The 20217-nt window shown below is 47.4% G+C and overlaps 1 protein-coding gene across 2 annotated transcripts in view; it reads right to left on the reverse strand.

Moving 5' to 3' along the window:
* The window catches only part of PTPRE (protein tyrosine phosphatase receptor type E), a 151635-nt gene that overhangs the window by 78600 nt on the left and 52818 nt on the right, over window positions 1–20217 (reverse strand). The window contains exon 2 of one of the 2 annotated variants that reach the window (XM_028120030.2): window positions 13338–13360. The gene's annotated coding sequence lies outside the window, so the exon portion shown is untranslated. Of the gene's footprint in view, window positions 1–1749; window positions 1766–13337; window positions 13361–20217 lie in introns of those variants that run through there. The other variant, XM_028120031.2, reaches the window with a different exon arrangement.

The raw sequence follows: 20217 nt of genomic DNA on the forward strand, positions 1-20217 counted from the left end.
TTCAACCTGGAGTTTTCTGCTCCGCCTGAAGAGCAAGCCTATGTCAGGCACGGTGCTGCTTTGCAGAGTCAACTTCTCATCTCAAAAATATCTGTTTTCTTCCACGGCACTTCCTAAAATTAAAAGGGAAGTGTACCCCCAAGACGACTCTCTCGTCTGGTATCCGAAAAACTGAAACTCCTGCTGCTTGCCTGTTCTCACCAAGTTCTCCTTCCTTTGCAACAAGGTGGAAGCTGCTTTATTTCACAGTCAATAGGTTGAGCCACATCCCTGGGAAAGTAGTGGCTTCATAAAGAAAATGACCTTCCTGGGGGACGTGGTGATTCGTGTTGGCGTCATACGTGCACAGAGAGGTGTAACGCTGTGTCTAGTCTTTCAGAGGATCGATCACTCACGAGAACCAAAGCGGTCCACGATGTGTGACCATGGTTTGTTGTAATGTCTAACTTTTTTTTTCATACTATGACAATTCCTCTGACCAGCCCCAGGCACTGACTTTCATTTGGTCCTGAGAATTTGATTTCAAGTACTGTTTACTGAGTACTTGCTCTGGGCAAGGACTGTGCTAGAGAGTTATATACTTTATTCCATTTAATACCCAATTATGTCTGCCTCCAATAAAGAAAAAATCAACAACAGTCCTGGAGATGTGTTCTATGTGGCAGGGACAGTGACCAGGCTTTGAGCAGCTACTGTAACAGAGGTGGGCATGGAATCATCAGCTTCTCAGATCTCTGCCTTGCTGCCCTTGGTGACTTCGAGGATCCCATTAGTTGTCGGTAAATCCATTTATTTTCTGAAAACGCTGCTTCTCACTCATTTTCTGTTGATAAGGAATTTCTGAGACAATCATTGAAAACCATCTCTCCTGCAGACAGCCAATGCGACGCGGCTACAACAGGATTGAGATCTCTTCTATTCCCGAAGGGGGCCATTATTTCCACCGGTTGCCATGGAGATGCTGCAGCATCGCGGCTGTGTGTTCAACTGCTTCCCACTGCAGTCATACCACACACTTAAATCAAACCATTTGTTTCACATGGCACAGGTTTTTTTTTGTTTTGTTTTTTGTTTTTTAAACAAACACCTGGCTATGTGAAACTTAGAGGAACTCCTAGCTTCATCTCTGCGGTGGTGATGGATGGTGACAGCTGAAAGTGCCCTAGCACACAACCCAGCATCGACGGGTGCCGGGAGATTAAAAACAAGCAGAAGAAACCTCTCACAATTCCTTGATGTAGTCCCCTTGATTAATTTCAGGGGGAATTTCTTACTATTTCCAATGACCCAAGGAAAGCTTCTCAGAAAGCAAAAGTAATATAACTAGAAATCAGCAAAAATAAATGTTTCGTGGTTGGGAGTTCACATTAATTGAACCTCGGCCACATTCGTTTTTGAAGCAACGGCTGAGTTTGCTATGTATACAGCTCCTACGTTGCTTTTACTTGTAACTAGCACACACACACACACACACACACACACAAATACATATACACGTACACATCAGTGAATTCCTGAGGTCTCTAACCTGTGAAGTCTGGCTTCAACAAAACAAGGGATCTTCTATTCAAGTGCTGAACTCCACTTGAACTCAAGGATGCTGGTACCCTGAGGCTCTAGCCTGGAATCCAGGCTGTGAGAAGGTATCTACCCCTTGACTGCCCCACAGCAGAGCAGGGACAGGACACATGGCCTTGAAGATGGCAGGTGGAAACCTCCCTTTGGAGTCCGTGGATTTCAGTGCTTTACCTTCTGCAGACACTGGGCCGGCAGTTGGCTGTCCTCAGCTCTTACTGCAAATGGTCTTAAGAGCTGACTTGAACTCCTGACAAAAGGACAAAATGGTGTTAATCAAAAGGGGAGAAATAACCTGGAGTGGACTTCAGAGGCTGCTATTTGGAAAAGCTGATAATTAACTAAAGCCAAACTTCAAGGAAATCGTCAAATCTAGATCATGAAGTTAACCTGAATTTGAGTCAGGTTATTCGTGCATTCAGGTCTTTTTTTCCCCATCACCGCCCCCCCCCCACCGACCAACACACACACACCACCAATGCCCTTTATTTGTTTGGTTTTTGCTTTGTTTTACCCTTTTTTTTTTTTTTTTGCCATGATTCTATTAAGATTGGCCAGGCTTGAAGCTGAGAAGATTTGTTGCTTTAGGAACAGAAAGAAAACTCTCCCCACATAGGAAAGAATGTCATGGGGACCTTAAGCCGAGGCCACGACAATGGGCAGATCCACTTCTCCCAACACCCATTCCATAAAGAAAGGGGTCATGGCCTTTACAGTAACTCCCCCCCGCCAGGACGCAACAGACCGGTTTGTGTGTCTGCAGGGCCCGAGGGTGTGCGGTTTGAGCCCTGCAGCGCTCTGCGTCCTCCTCCACTGGAAAGAAGAGATTTCGTGAGCTGAGTTGCTCACATGCAACAAGGCGTGGAGTGGAAGCCGAGACCCCGGGGGTGTACTGGATGGATGGTAATGCACGGATGTGGGTTCCAGGGGTGGCCCCAGCTGGAAGCCTTTTGAAGGAGATTCCTTTTCTTAAATATTTTATTTATTTATTTGAGATAGAGAAAGAGCACAAACAGGAGGAAGGAGCAGAGGGAGAGGGAGAAGCAGGCTCCTTGCCGGGGCTCGATCCCAGGACCCTGAGATCATGACCTGAGCCGAAGGCAGAGGCTTACCCCACTGAGCCACCCAGGCGCCCCATGAAGGAGATTCTTAAGCTGGAGATTGTATAATTAGAATCCTGAGCAATTTGATATGCTTTACTCCTAAGTCAGGGAAGAATGGGGCGCCACCGAGCCCTGTGCCCTCATGCTGCACACACTGGTGTACAGCCCTCAGCCCACCCTGTCCGGATCCGCTCTGCCCTGCTTCTTTTCTATGGTGGAAGGAATGATTTGAACAGGGCAGGTTTCCCCTTTATACACCATCGATACTAAATGGGCTTTGGCCCATTTACCTGCCTTTTGTGAAACGCAGGTAAAATGACACGTTGCTGAGCAACGGAAGCTTCCGGTATGGCATGTCCTTCTTAGACAGGCTCTCTCCCCTCCAAGTAATTGGACATCATTCATGTCTCCCCGTCCACACAGGGAATAACACACGAGACTTTACATCATCTTGAAATGAGAAGTGAGTTGCCTCGTTCCTGGCAACAAGATGTCCATGACATGAATTTTCCCAGAGAAACTAGACTCTTTAATGCCAGGGCTGTCAGCTAAGGCAGGAGCAGGTGGAGTAGATGGTTCACTGAATTCTCAAAGAAAGCTCCCGACTTCATACTAACACACATTTGAGAAATAGAGGTCAAATCCATTTAGTTCAAGGTGGCCTGGGATTTTTTTCCCAGTGTGTGTGCATGTGTAGAACGAATACAAACACGGGCAGAAATGCTACATGAGGCACGTAGGAATGATGAGGTTCCTGACCCGACAGTTTTCTCCAACGCTCAGCAGACTTGCGACAACTGTAAGCAATGCTTACTTTAGCCATCCTATTATGCCATCCAGAAGGATGGGCCAAATATCTCAGGATCACAGGAAAACAAGGCTTTCACGAAGGTGTTTATAACTATCTATTGCATGAAGCTATTTATGAAACCACAGAAAGCCCTAGGGCTGTCCAGTTTCCCAAACCCACCTGCAGGCTCCAGGCCATCAGCTGAGCCCTGGCCAGGTAATTCTGTGGTGCTATTCTGGATCCACCGACCCTGAGAATTCAGGGGCTTCGGGCACCCACCTAAGTCCTTCAAATGGAGGCCCAAAAAGGCACATGACTGTTTTGTTATCGGGCAGCCCTAAGGGCAAGCTGGCGTTTGAACTCGGTCCCCTGGCTGCCACGCCAACGTTCTGGCAAACCCCGACTCTGCGCTTCGTGCTTGGGGGTGTGAACTGACTTCGTTTATTTAGTTATATCCACCTTGCTCCAAAAAAGGGTATAAAGTGGTGTAAGCAGTATTAAATGCATATTCATCCATCATGCCCTCCTTTCTGTGACCACATTCCAGCAGGACACCCAGTGCATCAACACCACCCTTCCAAGGAGTAGTAAGGACCTGAATGACAATGTAAAGAGGGTGGTAGGAAGTAGTAAGGTGGGGCTGAGAGTCAGAGAGAGAGGGCTGTCCCCGAGAGGGCAGGAGACACCTTCCCAGAAACGAATGATGCAATCAGGGAGAATGAACGTGCTTGTTGGGAACAGAAGCCCCTTATTACAACAATCCACGGGTGAACATTCCAGTGTTCTGACCATCATTTCTTGCGGCTGAGCTGCTTCGGGGGTGTGAGACCAGCCCCACTCAGGAGGGCTCGGAGCATGGGGTTTCACACCCAGCTTGTACTAACTTTCTGAGTTTTTACTTTGTCAGTGCAGTCAGATGGGACAATGGCGCAGCACTCCAGGGGCTTGGTGGCTTAGTCACACCTGGCCCAGCTTCTGCCTCCTCTCCAGGGCAGGTTCTTGACTGTCTGCTTCCTAGGCCCCAAAGTGTACACTTGCCCAGCAAGTTGCAGGGCACAGTCTCGGGCATCGGTGAGGGTCTGTACTGCCTAGAGTATGCCCGTGCCCCAGGGAGCATGACATTAAATAGAAGGTAAAAAAAAAAAAAACAAAACCAGCGTGATAGGTCGAGAGAGAGACCACGGAAGAAAGGAAAAAGCTTTTTGTTCTGCTTTTTGAACAAGCAATTGAGCATCTTAGGTGGCCGGCCCTGCGTGCACTAAGTGCCGCCCCAGGTACTGTGTAGGGTGCAAAGGTGGTGTTCTCTTTCTGCTGACTGCCTGCTCTCCCCCACTGCCGTGCCCAACCACTCACTCATCTACTCCTTCACCAGCCGTCTGTGGAGTCGGGGGATCTGCTGGGTGCTGGGCAACCCCCGGGGATCCACGTTAGGACACTGACTGCTCCCGAGCTGCTGGGTCACTGGCAGGCATGCAGCCAAATCGCTTCTTCTCTGTCCCTTTGCAAAGGATCCATCCAGGCGCTAGTCTCAGGGAAGTCAGACTCGTCCATAAATTATGGAGAGTAGAAAACAGGAGTTCAAGAAAGTTTTCTACGGCCAAACTGCTGGCGCCATCAGGCAGTTCTCTGAATTTGACTTTTGGCTTCCCAAGATGAGGATTTAATTCTCTTTTAACCATATCCTCCAAGAACACCCTTTCCTGTGGGTTTAGAAAACTGCCTACCAGGATTGCTGAGACCCCACTGACACACACAGTCTCTTTCACAGACTCTAGATCAGATACATCAAGGGGCACCTTCCTCAAGCATCCACTAACCCTCCACCTGGCCCACAGCGCTCTGTGACTGGGGCCAGTGCCAAGCTGTTTCAGATTTCTCAGGGACACTGTGACTTATAATATTTCTATAAAATGCATGATAGCCCAGCTGAAATAAAAGTTATTTACTTTTTTTACTTTTCAAATGAATTTCAGAAAGGGTCAACACATTCTAGTGAAAAATGAAGACTCCTCTAGGCACCAAAATGACAAATGCCCAGATGCACTGCTTCGATTTCTGACCAGGCATTTTGATGGTTTAATACTCAGCTTTCTGACATGGTACCCGAATTTCTAGAAAAGGTACTTGGATAACCAGCTGGTACTTGGATTCTTGATGTGGTATTTGTAGTTCTGATGCAGTATTAAGACTTCCGATGTGGTCCTTGAATATCGGAGAGGTATTTGGACTTCTGACTTCATATACAAACTCCGTGCTGGGGCCCCGGGTGCTGCGTGTGGGGCATGAGCTTGTCCAGATGGCTGCACGCCCCAACCATCTGAAGGCGCGGGGCTGAGCTGCCAAGGGATGGAAGCAGCGAGGCAGGGGACCCTGAAACAGGAGCTCCACAGCTCTGGTCACCAGGACGACCCCCAGCGCCGTTTTCCATTAAGGTTGTGGAGCAGAAGGGGTACGTGAGCCCAGCTGGGTGGACAGAGGCCACTGGGAGTAAACTGGCAGACAGGGAGAAAGCCTGACTGAGTGGATACTGATTATGTGACTAGGCTTTCTGGGAGGCAGACCGACCACGTGGCTTTCCAAGTGGAATGGATTTGTAGCAACATAAAAAAAAAAAATGTTTAAAACAGCCACACAACGTTTAAAAACATTTTTATAGAAAGGAGGGCTTGGGGATGTTTCATGAGGTCTGACGTCCTCTAACCGAGAGCGCCCCTGTCACGGGATGACCTCATCACTGCTATTTCCTAAGAGCCCGGGGGGAGACGAAATGCCTTCTCTGCATCATAGCGCCGCGTCCCCTTGTCTCAAACACGCTGAGCACAACGTTGCCCAGATTACAGCAAAAATAATTTTTTAAAGGAAACAGGTCTTAATTCTCAGCAGGAGGAAAACGCACAGCCATGGGTTGTGAATCACTCATTAAAAATTAAATAAATCCACCCACAACAGGAAATAGCACAACAGAATGTCGGTGTTGACTTCATGTTGGAAGGAAGCCAGAAACAAGACTTGGAAACAGTGATGGCTTGGAGTGTGATCTCGCTCACACTGGGTGCATTCAGGACCCTAACTTCATCTCCGTGGCCAGCACTTTCCAGCCTGTCTTTTGCTGATTACTCGCAGGAGAGGGAAGCATCATGGCATTGGGGGTTTCCATGGTTTCCGAAAAGATCGAGCAATCCTCCCTCCCAGTGAATCACTTCTCCAGGTAACGCAGAGCATTACTCAGCCCCCAGAACCTTTGCCAGAATGGATCTCAGAACAGTGCGGAGAAAGTACCTTTGTGTTACTGTCTAATGCTTCTGCTGAGGTTTTAAAATCGAAGCCTACGGATTCCCAGTTTTTACTTCGTACATATTAGCAACATCATGGAAAGAAGATTGCTTTTCAAAAATGTTTTCCCCATTCATAAAACCCTCCTTTCTATGTTCCTTGTTCTTCTGGAGGCAGGAGGAGCAAACACAAACAAGAGCAGAGGGAAGAGAATCAGCAGTGAAGGACAGCTGCTTTCTTTTCCAAGCGAAGATTATAAAACATTTACATCGTGCGGTGCAGACTTCATCCCGGCAGGGAAAATGATGGATGTATCTGGCCCAGGCTCGGCTGATTCACAGCAGTGGCTAATTTAGGGGGATTTCTGTATTAACTCAAAATCCAGACAGGCATCACCCGAGAACATCAACTCTATGTCTCCAAGGGGCCTTTAAAAAATTCTCATCTAGCCCTTTATTTTTGAGACAAAGAAGGTAGGACTCAGGGCACGAAGGGACACGTCTAAGTCATTCAGCTTTCTGGAGCTACACTCTATGTGCGTCCAATCCTTTCCTAGGCTCCCGTGCGAAATACACAATTACAATTGCTAGAGAAAGGACTCAAACGCAGGCCCTCCAGGCGATATTTCCTCAAGTCTGAACTAGGACCCACCACTTCATTTTTCAAGACTGCACAATTATGAGCCCGCAGGGGACACCTGATAAACACTGGCAGAGAGAATAGACCAACCCCGCACTGTGCTGAAAGGAAGCCTGGCAAGTGTGTGAAGAGAGATTAGAAAACTGGATTTGGTCAACAGATAACGTGCGGAAACATTTGGAACTCTGGCCAAGATCAACTCAACTGATCATAAAGTTGTTCCAAAATATAATTATCTATCAGCAACCTGTTTGCAGAACCCATGGGATACGTCCCTTTTTATTACTGTCCTCTAAAACTTGCATAACTGCAAAATGATATTTTTCCTCATGGAAAACGTTGCTTTCTTTTCGGCAGGTCGGCTTCCTCATTGTGGGTGGTGCTAATGAGAGCCGCCTGGCTTTTAGGTTTGAGAGGAGCCTGTGCACAGCTCAGGGGCCCCTGGATGCTGCTAAGTCCCTTCCCGCTGTCCTCCCAACTCACTTCCCCCAGCCCGTCTGGGTCTCTGTCTCCTCAGCGTCAAGGTGGAGGTGAGGATGCACACCCAGACTGCCTCCGGGAATCTCTGAGGCCCGAGTGAGATAATGACCTTGAGCACGATTTGTAAACTGTAAAGTGCTCTACGCGCATGTGTGCAGGATTATAAATGCAATTTATGTTTTCAGCATAAGGCATTTATCTGGCAAAACAGGAAATAGATCAAGTCCTGTTTTTGTGAATAATAATTTCCACTAACATGACGTTTTGAGAAAATTCATTTCTCAGCAGCAGTGTGGTAACATGGTGGTTTTAAACATATTTTTATAGATAGCACTCAAACACAAAATCTCTATCATTTCTGATAGCAGACCAATCTTGCTCAGGTTATTTGAAATCACTTAAACACTATCAACATATTTTTTCAAAGTTGTTAGAATCCAATCAGCCCCCACCCTAAAATAACTCAAATCCAGTTTTTTTTCCACTTATGCTCATTTCCATTCAAAACAAGAAGAAAAGCGACTCAGAGACGTACTTTTGTTTAGCAATTCCACAGGAATCTTTTCCAACATTTTAAATATTTTATACCAAACTCTGTATTTCACTAAGCTGTTTAAAAAAGTCCCCTGGAATGGGCAATTTTTTTTTTAAGATTTTATTTATTTATCTGAGAGAGAATGAGAGATAGAGAGCAGGAGAGGGGAGAGGGTCAGAGGGAGAAGCAGACTCCCCGCTGAGCAGGGAGCCCGATGCGGGACTCGATCCCAGGACTCCAGGATCATGGCCTGAGCCGAAGGCAGTCGCTTAACCAACTGAGCCACCCAGGCGCCCCGGAATGGGCAATTTTTGAACAGAAAGGATTTCTCCTCCCGCGGCTCACTGTCCTGATGCACATGGGGACATGCCCCAGTCGATAACACTGCAGGTGGGGGCGAGTTCCCGCATCAAATGGGGATGGGTCCACGTTCCTTCCAGGGGGCGGCAGACCTCATTCCTGATTCTAGGGCCCAGGGTGTCTGAGAAATCTCTCTGTAAGTCCCACACCTAAAAGGATCTCTACATTTCTTGTCTTTCTCCCCCTCCCCCCACCCTGTGTGACTGATGCCACTCGTCAGGCAGTGGGCGTGGATGCCATCTGTTTCTACAGCAGAAACTGCACACAGAAGGTCAGTCCCCGCCTCGTGAACCTGAACCCAAGCTCCTGGAAGACCAGCTCACGGTCCTGCAGACCGGGTACTTCCCAGGCTCTCACCACATCACTTTTAACTGAAATGCCACTTCACAGATCAAGTTGATAAGGAAGGTGAAGAGGGTGGGTTTGATTATAAAAATAGGAAACATCCAACTTAAAATGGGTGGGATTTTGATGTGTCATCCAGCCAACAATAACTGGGAATTGTTTTCCTAAAAGGTGGACCTCACCTTGGATTGCTGGCAGTCAGACAACCCCCCGGCCCCCAGGCAGCCGGCTCCTGTCCACCAACCCCCATACACCGCTTGGCCAGGCTGCGGTGGATTAAAACAGTTTCCTGAAGCATAAATCCCAGATTTCCTGCACAGGGCTGGACAAAGTTAACTGAGGTGCTTGCCAAATGTTCACTTAATGACTGCTTCCTTAAATCAAATTTTTAAATGCCTTGGGAATTATATGACACACAACCACAACCTAAATCCGAAGCGACGAGAAAGATTCCCCTCCCAGCTTCCCTTTACCTCTTGTCCTACTGGAATGATGCCAGGAAGCCTTTGTGGCCTGTGAGAATCCATGTTTTCTTGTCAGCTGGAAAAGGATTTCTCAAAGAACTCCAGCTCCGAACCGGGTCTGCAGGAGCTCAGGGGCCAGCCAGGAGTTTATATAGAAAAGCTGTGTTCCTATTTCCTCTAAGTGGAAACTCTGACAGCCTAGTATCCATGGCTTTGCTATATGACAAACGATTACCTAGTATACTCTTTGAGGAGGTACTTCTTGGAAGAACGCTGAAACTTTCCTCGGGGGGAAAATGGAAGTGGAAATAAATGAGGGATTAATCCGTTTGTCACCAGCAGGTCCAAGGGCCTTTGGCCAACCTACTGTCAGCTTCCAATGTCAGTTACGGGAGAGTAACTCCTTCACTGTTGGGAGAAACACATTTTGCTCAGATGGGAAACCCAGAGGATCCACTGATGCTAATAAAAACCCAAGAACAGGGCAAAGGCAGGAAATGGGAATCAAATTTTTGAGGAAGTTTTCATGTCTTCTGTGCTCTGCACATCATCCGTGAGGCTTCTCGTTTTCTTTCTGCAGATGCAGAAACAAGCACAAGAACACCCTCTTCCACCTGCAAAAATGTAGCCCCAGCTGAGGCGGGTTACAAGTGGTTCGCTCTGCCTTGGCAAACATTTAAAAACCTTCAGATTCTTCTTCTCTTTTCATGCCATGGTGGCCACTGGAATCAATACCAAGGAAGAGAAATGACTTAGAAGAGAAAAATCGCATGTATTGAAACTGACAGAGGAGGAAGGATGGATCATTAAAGAGGAGACAGCTAGTGACGGAATATTCGAAGTTAATTTTAAAATTAAATTCACTGTTAACATCAGCACTTTAATTCCGTTGCCTTTTATTCCTTTGGTATTTCCATGAGCCAAAGTGAAATAGTCAAGTTACAGTATCATTTAATTTTACTTACTGGTGGATACCCTTTGGTATAACAATATAAGACCGCAAAGAGCCTGGAAAAGATATTTAAACCTTAATTACGTGTCTTGCATAAATTCTTAATTCTGACATTCCATTGCATTATTTAAATACTATGCAACTGAGACCCGCAGAGTCGCAAGCGTTCTCTAGTTGAGGGAACTTTATTCATGTTTGATGGTTGGTATGAATTATAGTATTACTTCCCGTCTGTATTTACATATTACAAAAAGGAGAAACAACAGAATACCATGGGAATGGTGGTTGGTCATGCTAAAAAGGCCCCACTTAATCCAGTTAAACAGGGGAAAGTCAACTCTCTCTTTTTTTAAAGTCAAATATGAATGTAGAATGGCTTTTATTTTAAGATTTTATGTATTTATGTATTTATTTACTTATTTATTTATTTGAGAGAGAGAGAGAGAGAGTGGGGGGAGGGGCAGAGGGGGAGGGAGAGGAAGAGAGAATCCTAAGCAGACTCCACGCAGAGCCCAACACAGGGCTTGATCTCATGACTCATGAGATCATGACCTGAGCCAAGAGTCAGACACCCAACTGAATGAGCCACCCAGGTGCCCCGGAGTGCCTTTTTTTAAAATGAAGAATCAGATTGTTGCTAGAGAAGAGAACTCCTTTGGATCTCCATTACGGCAATGGCACATACATCGTTACCCAGTTGAACACCTTCTTTAAACAAAACAACTGCCAGAATTTTGTGACGATGTAAGTTACAACAATCTTACTAACTGCTAACTTGGGGTGAGTTCACTTCCACATCACAGTGATCCCAGGAGGGGACTGCCAGCTGAGAGCAGTGGGGCCTCCCACACGTTCCCGTGTTCACCCATCAGGCATCTGCTGGGCTCCTACTCTGCGGCCCACCCACCACCTGTGGATGGATGGTGGCTTGGGACAGTCACCAACCTCAGGGTGCTTACTCTCCCCTGCCCTGCCCAGAGTGAACTATTAATCTCATTCTAACAGACTCAAAAGCAAGTTTCTAATCCCACAAATTAGAAATAAATTCCTTTCTCTTCATTGAAATCTTGAAGCTTTTGGAACAAGACTCAAACGTTTAGCAATAAAATTGCCGCAGGCTAAAAGATCAATCTGATGTTCCACCCCTTCATCCCAGCAGCAGATTCCAAACAAAGGCATCAAATAAGGTAGCCACCAAAAGGGGGGTCATGCTTGGAACAGCCTTTCCTCACACGGAAGAGAAAATTCCTGAAATAAGAAGCACTTTTTACTTAAGAACTCACAGCTTCCTAAAGCAACCTTTACTTTCCTATTGAAAGGGAGGAGAACGATGGAACCAGGTAGAGCGACATGGCCAGGCTGCTGGCCAACTTGCCGAGAGGACAGGAAACCCTAGAACAGGCAAATGGCAAGACTGGGTGTGGAGGGACCAGTGCTGAGCAGACAGCCAAGGAAGGCAAAGGGCAGATGCTTTTAACAAATCATAATCTGGATCCTGTATCTGGGAAGGAGATGAGTCTGTGGGGCACGACCCTCCAGTGTTTCATTCCAGCAAGGTAGGGAGCCACTGCTCTTGGTAAGTAGCATGTTTAATACCCATTCAAACCAATATGGGTGAGTCAACACCTCTTGCTTAGGATTCTGAGGCAATGAGGGATTGCAGACTTCTTGTACTTAAGTCTCTATCCAGTAATATTATTCCAGTAATATTCCTTCTCTTGGACCCCGCTGTTGACATCCACATTTGCTCAAGTAGATCATGCCATTCAATATCGATAACATCTGACAATGATGTGACAGAGAACAGGGACAACACAATTAGTTTAGCAGGTGGCAAACGGAGCCTTTCCCATTCCCTCTCTTGATAAATCGCTGACTGTATTTGCATTCCTTTGAGATAGGGAGCAACAGTCCGTACAACCCAAATGCATTTGATCACACCAGGAAGACTATAAGCATTTATGCCCAGATGAAATCGTGCCACGAGAGCAACAGAGGGGGCTGGCCAAAGCAGAACAGGTGACACACTGACCTTAAAATAATTCAGGACATAGTCGAAGTATTTCAAATAAGGTGATGCACGTAAGAAACACAACTTCCTGGCCACCTACATCCTGGTACGCTCACGAAAGGTGACCATGTGACACCATGCACACCGGCGCCACTCGCCCACTGCAACCACTTCTAAAGCTCCTAGATTTTCCTTCCTCGATTTCTTTAGGGAACCTAACGCCAGTAAGCTGATAAAGTAAAACGCAAAAAGGTGATGTGTACTAGGACATCAAGGCCATGGAATGGTGCCTAGATCTCAAAAGGCATAAAATTATGTGATGATGACACGGTTGTTTTTGTTTTTGTTTTTTTAACCCAAAGTGCAATCCAGAAAAGCTCCTTTTCAGCAGGTTTTCCCCCCAGCAGATCAATTTAAGAGACAATTACCATCAGTGCAATTATGGGCCTCTGTGTTTCCCAACAGTCGTCCCACGTGTGCAGGGAGGTAAAGCAAGGCCCTTTTAAAAGTACGGACAAATCCGTGAAAGGAGAGCATGTGGAAACTGAGTTCTCAACAATCCAGTTCAAGAGAGTGAACCACCTAGCCAGATTTTAAACATGCGCACACACACAAAATGATGTAACAAAAAGTGTGATACGACCCTGTTCAAGCGAGTTCAGGCATAAAATTCTAATATAACACGCTGACCATACTGGTCTTCTTTCTCTAGAGATAATGTTTCTCTAACAAGTAAATCCCACACACTTTTTTTATTGTTATTAGTTAACTACAGGAAAAAAAAAATCTTTAAAAAAATTCTGTACTCACCAAGGAAAAGCGAAGGTTATCGTCTGAAAAAGAAAGGAGAAAAAAGAAAGGGTTAGTATTCTGGTTACAAGGTGGTAGCTGCTCATTCCAGCTCCTTCTTTCTCTACAACACTAGATGAATGTTCTCATTTTTGCTCGGTTGTTGGGGTCTTCTTGAGGCTTTTTTATCTGCATGATGATAACTTTTGATGTCAGTGATGGGGGGAGCGTGGGAGCTGACCGAGATCGGAAGCGTGTGGTGTCTAGCCCCAGGCCTGGACGCCCCTCAGTCCCTCTTCCTAGACACCGCCTCTTAAAACCCACATGAGTTGGCCCCTCACCCCGGTTTTCCAGCTTAATCATTACCCAGCCTGCTCATTCCCCAACAATTTAGCTTCTATGCCCTTTTCGTGTTTAACATCTCATTAAGATATAATTTACATACCATGAAGTCCACCTGTGTACAATTCACGGGTTTTTAGCATAACCAGAGAGTTGTACAACCATCACCATAACCTAAGTTTAGAGCGTTTTCATCAGCCCAACAGAAACCCCATGCCCGTGATTTCATTAGCTCCCCAGCCCATCCTCTCCCCATCCCCTGTCCTCCGGCAACCACAGATCTACGTTCTGTCCATGGATTGGCCTATTCTGGACATTTCACAAAAGTGAGATCCTACAAGATGTGGCCTTCTGTGACTTGCTTGCTTTTACTTAGTATTTTTTGAGGTTCATCCACGTTGTCACATGTACCAGTTCTTCATTCCCTTCTATGGATGAATACTATGCCATTTTCCATATGCCATACACCAAGCTCTGTCTATCCATGCTTCAGTTGGTAGACATGACCCTCTGGATCTTGTTCAAGTGGCCAGTACAGCAGCATCAAGCCGGAGACCACGCTCAGTTGTCACTGCACATCCACACGGCTAGATGTTTTGATCGCCACTGTCTTTAAATAGCTAATGCAGTATGTGGTGTTTTCTACCAAAATAGAATACCTCTCATCTTAGTCACGGCCAGGCTAGATATTTTAAACCGAAGACAAGACTCCATAGCACACAATTATAGCAAGTTGAGGCACTCACTAAAAAGCTGACCTGTGAAATTGGTTTGGAGCCAAAGAAGCAGAAGAAATGGTTCTTCTAATATTAAGGAATTTTAAATCTATGTGGGCAAATCTACAGCTAACATTATCTCTACTGGTGGAAGAGTGAATGCTTGCCTGCTAATACTCGGAACAAGGCAAGGATGTCCACCCTCACCACTCATATTTAACATTGAACTGGAAGCCTGGTCAATGTAATAAGGCAAGAAAAAGAAATAAAAGACCCAGAAATTGGAAAGAAAAAAATAAGACTTCTGCTTTCTCAGATGGCATGATGATCTACATAGAAAATTCAAAAGAATCCACAAAAAATCAACTAGGGATCAGTCTGTTGGGTAAGAAATAAAGTCACAGAGTTCCCAGAGTGCAGCAGAGCCCAGTGTAACACAAAGCAAATGGCAAGAAGGTGAGGGAGGCACTGATGATTGGGCAAGAGGTGAGATCATTGGAGGTAAGGGGAACTGCTTTTTGTAAGAATAACTTACTACAACAGTCTACTCCTTCCAATCCCCTCAAAGAACCTGGGGAAGAGTTACTCGTGTGTTTGCCTGGGGCCAAGCATGGGAAAAAGCCAGGAGTAGAAGCTCCCCTTAATATTTCAGGATTGGTAGAAATGCTCAAAACTATCTTCCAAAGCAATGTTGAGTCATTTTAACGTAAAACGAAACCCAATGAGATGCAGAAGTATATCAGAGGCAGAAGCAAAACTGCAGGCTTGAGTCAAACCAAACTAAAAACCACACAGGAAAAACCCACTAGAGTGTAGAACCAGGTGGGCACTCGGTCAATTGCTGGTTAAACAAATGAATAAGCAGAATTCACTAAGTACCAAACACAAACAGTAATTCTGAATTAAAGTTTGAACTCATGTTGTTTTCTTTTGTAAACTAAGCAAGAACACAGGGAACCGTGGCTGTGCAGAGAGATCACATACTGTACGGGTCTGGGCTCACGTGTGTTAGCATGAAACCACAGCTGTCAGTTTCTCAAAGTACAGAATGAGAACAAAAACCAAGCAACCAGAATACACTCAGAAGTCAACCTTCATCTCAGGAACACTTTCTGCAGCCTCAGGCCCTGAAGCAGACTGCTACTCGAATATTGAGCACAACGTCTGAAAGTGTGGAATAAGCACATTTAAAATTGGGGATGGGGCAGATCCATTCCCACGGACAGATCTGCTCACGTCAGGGGGGGGCGTCACCCGGCACAGCAGCATTCCACAACTGGAAAGGTTCCTGGTCTCACCAGGAATGGCCCCGTCCTCCAAACGAGGGAAAGAGAGAAGCTGTTGGGTTTGGGATCCTGTCCAGTGCTGCTTACCATGTCTCTCCCCAGCCCACAGCCAGTCCTGTGAAATAGACAAGATGAGTCCCATTTTAGAGAAGTGAACACTGAGGCCCCAGGAGCCCCTTGACTTAGCCAGCGTCACACAGAGCAAGAAGGCAGGGCAGCAGGGATGCTAACCCAAGGTTGCTGAGACCACTCCGGGCTGGGCTGCACAGGCAAATCCAGCTTACCCTATAGTTTACTTTTGTTTGCTTGTGTGTTTGTTTTTCTTCTTGGGTCTCCATTCCCCACAGTGAAACTGTAATTCCTTCAAGGCAGGGACAGTCAGCCTCTTCTTTACATTCCTAGTATCTACCAGTGGCTGCCAGCAGGAGGACCCATGAAAGGCATGCCGTTGAGGACAGCGGTGACATAAGCAACTCCCTAAAATCTCTTCTCACCCCAGGGAAAGCTTCACTGTGGTCTGCGTGCCAGAAAGACCTGGAAAGGCTGACTGGCCACACACTTCCTGGGGTGGGGGTGGGGGGGGTTCTGTGGGAGTGGCCTGGCCGGACCATGGAAGTGTGGAGCTCTGTCCCTGGGGCATCCAGATGTGGCCGCTCTGCTTCCAAGGGGCAGAGGCAGCAAGGACGCCTGCCAAGCTAGACCCTGGGAAAGAGGTGGTGTGAGGACATGGAACAGGGGAAATCCACCGAGAAGGCGGGGAGCCGGGCAGGCGAGGTCAGCCGGGTGGGCAGTCCTGCAGGAAGTGGCCCCAGGCTGCAGGGCTCCCTAGCAGGGAGATCGCTCACAAGATATGGAAAGACCACGTGACATTACTGTGCATCCATACCTCACAAAGAAGAAAATAAAGCTACAACATTTACAATCAATCCATCAGGACTACTTCATTTAAGGAAGAAATTAAAATTATTCTGACTTGTCAAGCTCTGAGATGGACAGAACCAGGGTATCTTTCCAAACTCAGACAAAAGTAAACTGTCTTTTACACACACACCCTTGGCCCAGAGCATCCTAAACATTCAAGTGGGCAGAACATGCGCTGCCAAGGCGGGTATCTGCAAGCTATTCTTTTATTTTTTGTTTATTTATATATTTATTTTTTATTGTTATGTTAACCACCATATATTACATCATTAGTTTTTGATGTACTGTTCCATGATTCACTGGGCATAACACCCAGTGCTCCACGCAGAGCGTGCCCTCTTTAATATCCATCACCAGGCTATTCTTTTAAATGGGCAGCAGCATTTGAAAAATTTGGGGATGCAAATTTTCATTTTATTTAAAAATGCTCACATATATATTTCCACATGTATAGTATCTAAAATGTGAACTTTGATGACAGATTAAAATTTTATAAAGCAAAGGCACACAAATGAAAAATCAAAATCATGCAATCAAACACCATGAATCTGGGCTTGCCACTGTCTAATCAGGGCAGGCAGACCCAGAGAGGAGCTCCTTCACCCTGGCTGCCTTCCCTCAGATCCCAGTGTTTCCGAAGACATTGAGTTGTCCCCCATCAAATGTCAGAACGGATCCCCCTCAGGCACAGGGTCTCTCAAGCACACTGAGGAGGACAATTTAGACGGCTTGCCCAAAGAGCAGAAAACCACTACAAAGGAGAGAACAAGAGACCGCAGCACATATGCCACCTGCGGTGGAAAAGCAAGAGGCCCCAGGCACAGAGCACCGGCCGCCTCAGCATTCTGTCAAGGAACAAGTTCACTCTGCCTCCACGCGGTAATGCACACGGGCGGCTGGGGGACCCTGCACAATGCTTCTGAATCATCTGGGCTTCAGATTCTCACGGACATCATACGCTGCCAAGTCTCACAGTTTCCTTGTTTACCTTCCAGGCATCCGCAAAGCTGTTAATTTCTGTATTTCCTAAGGTATAAAAGGCTGAAAGGGGCTGCTGATCTCACTGGGGGCAGGAAAACTCCCGAATGATAAGTCTGGGAGAACCATATTCTGACGACCCCACAGCAAGCCACCTTGAAAAGGCAGGGGCAGGGGTCCTGGAAAACCATGTTGCTAAGGCTGGAGGAAAGATCTGTTTTCTCAACCCTTTTTGTCAATCCATGACCAAGAAGCTGGACTTCTAAATATCTGGCAAATTTTAAAAATTATTCATGGACAGCTGCTTAGCAAAGACCCATGCACATCCCTGCCTGCTTCTTGAGAGTATTTCTGAAGGACAATCCCCATCCAAAGTGCATAAAATGGCACCTCGCTACTAACCCCACAGTTGGGGGGGGGCCCCTTTTTGGATTAGGAAATTCTGCGAATTAGCAAGCCAAGGACTCTATTATATTTGCATATGTCCACGGTCCATCTCTGCCATTATCATTGGCATGGAATTTGAGAAGGATTTTGATTTTCTGTGCTCCCTTCAGAGGCACAGAGTGCTCTCCCAGCCCCAGACAGGAGGGTGGCCTCTCCTATGCTGGCCTCCCAAGGGCCAGATGTTCAGGTTTAGAACAAGCATGTGCCCCTCCCGCTGCCCAGAGCCAGTGTAAACCTGGCTGTGAAAGGTAAAGGTAAGACCTTGTCCTTCTGCCCCCCACCTGCCCCCCTCCTCACCTGCACCCCCTCACCTGCACCCCCTCACCTGCCCCCCTCCTCACCTGCCCCCCTCACCTGCACCCCCCTCACCTGCACCCCCTCACCTGCACCCCCCTCACCTGCACCCCCTCACCTGCACCCCCCTCACCTGCCCCCCTCCTCACCCGCCCCCCTCCCCTGGCACTTGGCACAAACACTTCTTAGATAGTGACAGTCAATCACTGTCATGTTTTAAAAAGTCCTTGCCCCATGAGTAGCTTCTCTGTGGGGGTTCTTGTGTTCAAGGGCAGGGACAGTAGGAAAACATCCTTGGAGAAAGCAACCACAATAAGGATAGGTAGTCCATGCCAGACATCCCATTAAGTGCACATAGGGATCGCTGAATTCTCTCAATACTCCCAGAACAAGTTCGCTTTAGACCTGCTTTGCAGATGGGACGACTGAGGCCCAGAGAGATTAAGTAACTTGCCACTGGGCATCCCTCCACCAGTCACTGCACTGGGACTCCAGGGCCTGGGCATAGGCTTCTTTGCCTCCTGGAGCTCCCTGGGAACGGAACTGGCTGCACTAAGTACTTAAAGACAAAAGGGCCCTCTTCCTGGACTGTGGACTTGACCTGGGCTATGGGGTTTGTGCGTGTCCCCAGGTCAACCTACAGCTGTGTGGCCCCCCTGGGGCTCTGAGCAGGGCCAGACGCCCACAGCATACTCAGCTCAATCTGGGCCCTGAAGGCAAGAGGTAGGTGCTCACCCTCGAACCCTCGCTCCCCTCACCACCTAGTCATCTGGCACTGGGTGGGAGGTGGAGCGCCCTTGTGTATGCAAGTGTCCATGAGCCTCTTTCTCTCTAATTGTGCAGAGCTGGGCTTAGAGCCCTGGGGCTGGGCGGGGGGGCTGGATTCTGAGCACTGGAGCAGAAGTGAGGAGAGAGGACTCCCCAGATGCACCTGTTCCCACATGCCCTCCCCTCCCTCAGCCCGCCTAGGAGGAACCCGAAGGACCAAAGCAGGCCTGGTCCCACCGAGACACAGCCTCTGGGACCTCTGCTCTCTCTGGATGTTCACTCCCATCTGCATCTAGAATCCAGTCCTGATGCCAGGGATCCAGCTTCCCTCTTGGGGCACTACCCGGGGCTCCTGACTCCCCAGATGTGGGAAGTGTGGATTTCACATTTTCCCTCAAAAACTTTCATGAGGGGGAAAAAAGTAGCTATTGTTGGAAATGTACTGAACTATTAAACACGCAGAATCCCTGCTGTATAAATGATGATTCTCTCTATTCTGCAATCATGTACAAATGAAAATTTCTCATAGATCGGGAAAACCCAGGAGCCCTGGCCTTGTCGGCAGGTGTTGTTTCTTCAACCATGCCCCCTCCTTGGGGGTCTGCCACTTCATAATGGGGTCATCTGTGAGCCCGCCCCTCCCTCGCCCCTGGTTTTAGTCGCACACCAATGACCAAGCCTGACTTACTTCACCATGCTCTTCTCACGAAGCAGGGTCCCACTCTGAACCTTGGCACCAGAGATCTCTTGCTTCCTGGGTGCTGGCTCCCGTCCCCCCATGCCATCCCGTTCGACTGTAGTAAACCAAGTCATGCTCAGCCGTGTTCCAGACAAGGTGGACCGATTCCCTTGCCCGCCCCTGTGGACCCCAGGGTCCTGGCCTGTAGGATGGGCTCCACACCCGGGGAAACCCAGGACCCTCCCCGTCCGGTCAGGACTTGCTGTCCAGAAACAGCAAACATCAGCCTCTTTCTCCAGTCCGCAGAAAAATGAAATTGGTAGATTAATTCAATCACTTTCCTTTTTTCCCACTACTGTTTGCTTGCTGGCAAGTAGCATCTGGAATAAAAGGACTGAAACATAAATTAACCATTAATGGGCAATAGGGGACCAGCCAACCCCGGCTGCTTTCTCAGCCTGTTTTCGCGG

Source organism: Eumetopias jubatus, unplaced genomic scaffold (genome assembly GCF_037043125.1).
Source record: "Eumetopias jubatus isolate StellerSeaLion01/CBP00866 unplaced genomic scaffold, mEumJub1_p1.0 scaffold_17, whole genome shotgun sequence".
Taxonomy (NCBI): Eukaryota; Metazoa; Chordata; class Mammalia; order Carnivora; family Otariidae; genus Eumetopias; species Eumetopias jubatus.